This window comes from Urocampus carinirostris, chromosome 16, assembly GCF_059441175.1.
Source record: "Urocampus carinirostris isolate Australia breed hairy pipefish chromosome 16, RoL_Ucar_1.0, whole genome shotgun sequence".
NCBI lineage: Eukaryota > Metazoa > Chordata > Actinopteri > Syngnathiformes > Syngnathidae > Urocampus > Urocampus carinirostris.
In genome coordinates this window covers 33,272,117-33,279,622 of record NC_142364.1, presented here as the reverse complement: position 1 = coordinate 33,279,622, position 7,506 = coordinate 33,272,117, and positions in this window count along the sequence as shown.

The following is a 7,506-nucleotide window of genomic DNA, read 5'->3' as shown; positions in this document are numbered from 1 at the left end:
TAATGCTTCATTACAACTTTTAACAACATGGCACCGTGAGTAACAATAGTGTGATGATGAGATCAAATCAAATGCCTTTTCTTTGATCCCATGCAATCTTAGTAGTGTGGATTTGAGGTGCTCTTCGTTGAAATCCAGGTTTATACTCATTGCACCCAATGCTGAGCAAAGGTGATTATTAATCATTGTCGAAAGAGCAATCATTGCTTAAGTGTGATGATATAAGATGGGGTATTTAGTTAACCACTAATTGTGTACTTTCACCCACTTGACAGGCCTGTGATTGTTAACACAGGTAAAGCCCAGATATGAGAGACAGAATGTTATTAAAAAAATAAAAATCTCATCTCATCAGCCGTACCGCTTATCCTCATTAGGGTCGCGGGGGGGCTGGAGCCCATCCCAGCCATCTCCGGGCAGTGGGCAGGGGACACCCTGAACTGGTTGCCAGCCAATCGCAGGGCACACAGGGACAGACAACTCATTCGCTCATTCACACCTAGGGACAATTTGGACCGGCCAATTAAAAACAGAAAATCACAAAGTTTACTTTTTGAAGACTTTATTTGCAAGTCATGATGGAAAATAAGTATCTGGTCAATACCAAAAGTTAATCTCAAACTTGGTTATGTACCCTTTGTTGGCAATAACAAATGCCAAACATTTTCTGTAACTCTTCACAAGCTTTTAAACACTAGTATTTCTATGGAAACTAGCTAGGCCACTCCAAGATCAAAAAAGCTTCTTGCTGTGTGTTTGAAATGAAAGGAAATAAAATGAAATGATCTGCATTTAAATAGCTGTAAAGGCTTCCCAAAGCGCTTTACAGTGTGCTTCACATTTCCCAATAGCGGCTGTGCAGCCATGTAAGGCGCTAACCTGCTTATTGAAGGCATAAAGGGTTCAGTGTCTTACCCAAGGACACTTCAGCATGTAACACGGAGGAGCCGGGATTCGAACTGGGATCTCTTGATCCCAAGACGTACTCTACCTCCTGAGCCACTGCGACCCCCCTTGTGTTTCGGATCATTGTCATGCTGCCTAGCCACGTCTCATCTTCAATGGCTTTGCTGATGGACAGAGACTTTCACTCTAAATGCATGGCCCCATCCATTCTTTCCTTAACACAGATCAAACGTCCTGGTCCCTTTGCAGAAAAACAGTCCCGAAGCATGATGTTTCCCCCCCATGCTTCACAGTGGGTTAGGTGTTCTTTGGATGGAACACAGTATTATTTTTCTCCAAACACGAGAACCTATGTTTGTACCAAAAGGTTCCCATTTGGTTTCATCTAACCATAACACACTCTCCGAGTCCTCTTCTGGATCATCAAAATGCTCTCTAGCAAACCGCAGACGGGCCTGGACTTGTACTGGCTACAGAAGGGTAAACCTCTGGTAGTACAGGACAATGCCTCTGGCGGGGCATTGTGTTAGAAGCCTTTGTTAGAGTGGTAACAGCTCTCTGTAGGTCATTCGCTAGGTCCACCTGTGTGGTTCTGGCATTTTAGTTCACCATTTTATTCAATTTGAAATCTCTGTGAGTGAGATTTTGTATAGATCCCAGATCCAGAGAGATTATCAGTGTCTTGTATGACTTTCGTTTTCTAATAATTGCTCCCACAGTTGATTTCTTTACACCAATCGTTTTAACTATTTCAGATTCAGTCTACCCAGCCTGGTGCAGGTCTACAATTTTGTCTCTGGTGTTCTTTGACAGCTCTTTGGTCTTGGCCATAGGAGAGTTTGGAGTGTGGCTTCCTGAAGTTGTGGACAGGTGTAATTTATACCAATAATCAGTTAAAACAGGTTCCATTAATACAGATACTGAGTGGAGTCTCATTAAACCTAGTTAGAAGTTCAACTTCTTTGACAGCCAGAAATCTTGTAGGTGACCTTATACTTATTCTCCACCCCATTTCGTCAATTAATCCTTTCCAAATCAAATAATGTTATTTTCCATTTTTATCCACATTCTGTCTATCATGGTTTAGGTTAACCCTTGTTGACAATTCCAAGCCTCACTAATATTTTCAAGTAGAACTTGCTCAATTGGTGGTTGACTAGATACTCATTTGCTACACTGTACTACTGTAAAACCTTGTGTATAACGCAAACCCAAACTTTCAGTCATTTGGGGGTGTAAAAAAATGTGCATATATGAGGTGAATTGCTTTTTTTTTGTATGGCCCAGTATCAAAGGACCCATGGCCCGGTACCAATCCACAGCTCGGTGGTTGCCGACAACTATTTTAGATCACATATATCAAATTCAAGGTCCGTGGGCCACATCCTGTCTGTAAAATTTTGTGTGCCGCTAGGTTTCTATCTCTAGACACAAATATGTATCAAATATTTTCCGTTTTAGCAAAAACTGTTGTCACGCTGCAGACAGAGTGACATTTATTTCTATTTTTCAGGAACTGAAATTTGAATATGAGCAGAGATCATAGGAAGCCTTTTAAATGTATATGCGTAATATCCAAATTGTAAATGTGTAAAATAATTTTCTGAATGCCTTCTTAGTTGAGGTGGAAGTTTGTACAGTTAGGACACAATATTCATTAAAGTTCATCAGCTTTTTTTTTTTTGAATACTAATTGCCAACTAGTGTGTTTTGTACATTTTATAATGATCATGCTCTAATATTCTATAATTCCAAAATTGTTCAATTGGGGCACATAGCTGATGTGCTGAAACATGTTGCAGATGCATTTGGTGCCCACTAGATGGGAACATGCAACCGCTCTGGCATCTCTAGAAAATGACTGGTATGCGTTTGGAAATGAAACCCTACCACTGCTGGGGTACTCAAATACTGATTATTAATCTTCCCTTCTAAGTCAACACTTCAAAATATAGCATTTCATTGGAAGCTACTCAACTCAGATCAACATTATTTATAAAACAGCATTTTCATAACAGGTGCAACACAAAGTGCAAGCAAGCAAGCAAACAAACAAACAAAATGAAATATACACAGGCGTTAGGTATTGTCAATAGTAACTTGTTGCAGTACCAGCCAAAATGACTGTAATTCAGGTGTGCGTTTTTTTTTTTTTTAAATTAAAAAACAACAACAAAAAACACTTTTTGGAACATTTCGGTAATTTTCTAAACCTGTTCTAAAATAAGCTGACATGAGGTCTTGGTTCAACCCTCTAAATCACCTCGAATTATTCACTACGGTGTAGATTGATCAATCACTGGTTAAAATGCAGTTTGTATGAGTGTTTTTTTTATGTATTTTCTTCATATTTCCGTGAGAGAGCTGTCGAGTCGCCTAGTGTGATGAAACTACTGAAGCATTGGAGCAGACTCACCATACAGAATGGCATGCTCTACAAAATAAGGAAAGATCCTCACATGGCCAAGAAAATCTTCCAGTTTGTGGTGCCTGATTCATTGAAACAGAAAGTCCTTCAAGGTTTACATGACTCAGCAGGTCACCAAGGCCAGAACCGTACTTTGTCTCTGGTGCGGCAACGATTCTTCTGGAATGGCATGGAACGTGATGTTGTGAATTATGTCAAATCCTGTCAGCGCTGTGTAGTAGGGAAAACACCGGAACCACACAACCGTGCACCACTCAAGAACATAGTCACCTCTGAGCCTATGGAGTTGGTCTGTATAGACTTTTGGACTGCTGAGCAAGAGAACAAGTCTGTAGATGTCCTGGTCGTAACTGATCATTTCTCCAAGATGGCGTCTTGCGGTACGGACCGCTGGCTAACTGCCTTGGCAAATCACGACATTTTCAAGAAAATACGCGACAAATTAGTACCAGAACCCCAAATTTCCGAACGAGCGGTCGCTAAAAACCTGACATTCTGTCTTCAATTTCTTTGGTAGGTTCGAGGCACAAAACAGCACCCCTGCAGTGAAAGCGGCTCCAAATCAGGACGAAAGAGCACTCCACCTGGACTCATCTGACGTGAGGAAGACCCTGAGAAGGGTCAACACAAGGAAGGCTCCAGGCCCGGACAACATTCCGGGGCGGGTACTTAGGGAGTGCGCTGATCAGCTGGCTTGTGTACTAACAGACATTTTCAACACCTCGCTAGACCAAGCCAAAGTACCATCATGCTTCAAATTTGCCAACATCATCCCAGTGCCAAAGAAAACCCAGATCTTATCACTCAACGATTACCGGCCCGTTGCACTGACTCCTATCATAATGAAGTGCTTCGAGAGACTGGTTAAAGAGCACATCACCTCCAGTCTCCCCTCTTCATTCGACCCCTTTCAGTTTGCCTACAGGACAAACCGCTCCACCAGGGATGCCATCTCCTCTGCGCTTCACCTGAGCCTGACACACCTAGAGGAGAAGAACACCCATGTGCGGATGCTGTTCCTGGACTTCAGTTCAGCATTCAACACCATCATCCCACAACATCTGGTAGACAAAATGGGGCTTCTGGGTTTCAACACCCCCCTGCGGAACTGGCTGCTGGACTTCCTCTGTGACAGACCCCAATCTGTGCGGATAGGTCAGAACAGTTCAGATGTCATCTACCTCAGCACGGGCTCCCCCCAAGGCTGCGTCCTAAGCCCCTTGCTGTTCACCTTGATGACACACGACTGCGTCCCTAGGTCCGCCACAAACCACATCGTGAAGTATGCTGACGACACAACGGTGGTGGGCCTCATCAGGGATGACAACGACCTGGCCTACAGAGAGGAAGTGGAGCAGTTGGTGGGCTGGTGCAAGGACAACAGCCTGGTCCTGAATGTTGACAAGACTAAAGAGATCATTGTCGACTTTAGGAAAAACCAGCCCAACCATGCCCCACTTTGCATCAACAACAAGGCTGTGGAGGTTGTCAGCAGTATCAAGTTCCTAGGGGTGCACATCACAAACAAACTCACCTGGTCCGTGAACACTGCATCTCTGGTTAAGAGGGCACAGCAGCGCCTGTACTTCCTGCGGAGGATGAGGAGAGCCCACCTGCCCCCACCATCCCTCATCACATTCTACAGGGGCACCATAGAGAGTATCCTGACCAGCTGTATCTCTGTGTGGTGTGGAGGCTGCAGCGCTACCGACTGGGGTAGTGTGAGGAGGGTAACGAGGACAGCGGAGAAAATAATCGGGACTACACTTCCCTCCATTCAGGACATTGGCCAGAAGCGCTGCTTATCCCATGCTAAGAACATTACCGGGGACCCCTCTCACCCCCATCATGGACTATTCACTCTGCTAGCCTCTGGGAAGAGGTACTGCAGTGTGCGGTGCAGGACCACCAGGCTCCGCAATAGTCTAGTCCCCCTGGCCATTAGACTGTTAAATGGTCAATCTAACATATAGTTAACTTAAATCTAAACGGCTGCTAATTTGACTTTTGCACTAGTGGCAGTTTTTTTTTATAGCTTGCCACTCCTTGCACATTTGATCTCTGCACTATTGTTACTTACAGTGTTATTACTTACAGTGTTATTGTTTACAATATAATGGTACTGTGTACCTGACTTGTTAACCTGACTGCCCATCTTGCACATCTGGTTAGCGTCTCTTCTTGCACTATCGGCACTATGGTAAATAACACAATACAGCTTTATTTATATCTGTACACTGAAGGACACTGAGGGAAACTGTGGGAGTCAGATCCATCGACATTTCGTTCTGTATACACGTGTACTAGAATGACAATAAAGTAGATCTGAATCTGAATCTGAATCTGAATCTGAATAATATATTTAAAATATATTAATATACTTAAATGTACTATATATGAAATGTAATGACAGGGTTGGGAATATTACTTAAAAAAACTGTTGAAAAATCAATAATGAGTAACATAATCCCTATACTATAACATTGAAGTGATGTGACTGGATTACTTTTGAATACTTTTGCACATTTCCAACAATAGATATGCTAAAACACAAAACAAATGCAATATAAATAAAATTACTAGACTGGGTTTAACATAAATGAACAATGTAACCTTGTAATTAAATTTGAGTAAACCAAGGTTAGATAGTTGCTTATAGTCTTAAAAAATGTGCCAAAGTTTTAACCACATAGAGCAAGCTAAAATCAAATTTTCATTTTTACGTGGTACACAAGATATGCTCTGTTTTAGAGCATTCCTCCTTTTCCCCAAAAGATGGAAGCATAACTCCCTTATCAATTCCTCTCACTTTTCCTCTCCCCAAGTATTTTTATTTAGACAATTAGCCAGCTATACTACAAATACCTTGGGTACCCACTTCACAATACTGAATTGTTTTGATTCCAGAAGGCTTTCACTCTGCAGAACGACAAGCTTCTTCTCCCACAACCTCCATCGGCCATTCCCTCTTCGTTCCAAGTTCACCCACTCCAAGACCTGCCACTCCAACCCCCTTCTTCAGTTCCCTCTTCGTCCCACTAAAGCCATCTTTCTTTAAAATACTCCTAAATCTCCCTGTGAAGCTTTTCTTCACCCTAAGACCCCCTCTCTAGTTTCCTTTACTAGCCTCCTTTTCAAGATCTCCTCAGCAGTTCAGGTCCCATACCGCCTTGTCGCCAGTAAAGTTTTTTTGTTGTTGCTGTTGAATTAATGCCACCCTAGTTGGGTTTCGACACATCCAGGGCCGTTACCAGACGGGAGTCTCTGGTGAGGGCATATCAAATGCATGGTAAGCGCACAAATATTATTGGTCAGTGTGCATTTTTTTCAATGGATTCTGTGTTGTTGACTATAAATTTGTTTAGTGTATATAAAAGGTTTAAATTGTATTGAAGGTTATCTTTTATTTGTAAATATTATGATTTATGTTTCCAGCGTTTTACAGGGATGTCTTTCTCGATTAGCTTTTTTTTGACTGAACCTTTCTTTTCTTGTATTTTGTGGTTCATTTGTTGTCGCACTAAGAAGTCAATAATTTTAATAGACATTTTGTTGTTTTATGCAGAGATTACAATTTAAATTTGCTTAGTATAACGAAAGACAAACTAGTTAAAAGTTCACTGGAGAATAAAAAAGTGTTATTTTAGTTTGGTAGAATAATAACAATTATTAATTTATTTTGTGCAGGATATTACATTATTATTATTGTTAATACACTGAACAAAAGGACCCTTGCCCTCCAGACTCGTCTTTTTTCCTGCTTCTTTTCTTGTTTCCCCCTTAGCTTTTTCACTTTTTCTTTCTATTTTTGTCTTTTTATTTCTTATTTTATCTTCCTAGTATTCTACTTGTTTTTTGCCTTTTCCTCTTTTTTCCTTTATCGTCCTGCTTGTTTTTTTTTTTTCTGTTTTTTCTCTTTTACCTTTCTTTCCTTTTGTTTCTTTCCCCCTAGCTTTCAACTTCTTTTTTTGTCCTTTTTTCTTTTTTCTTCTATTTTTTTCTTCATCTTTTGTTTATTTTTTATTTTTTTTCAGCCTGCCCTTACTGGTATATCCAGTTTGTTTGTTGGTACATATTTAACACCTGTGGCCCTCTCTGGTAACGCCCTTGATCACATCCCCTGTTTTATGTCTCCTTGTGTCCTGCATTTGGGTCTGGCAGATACCTAGTTT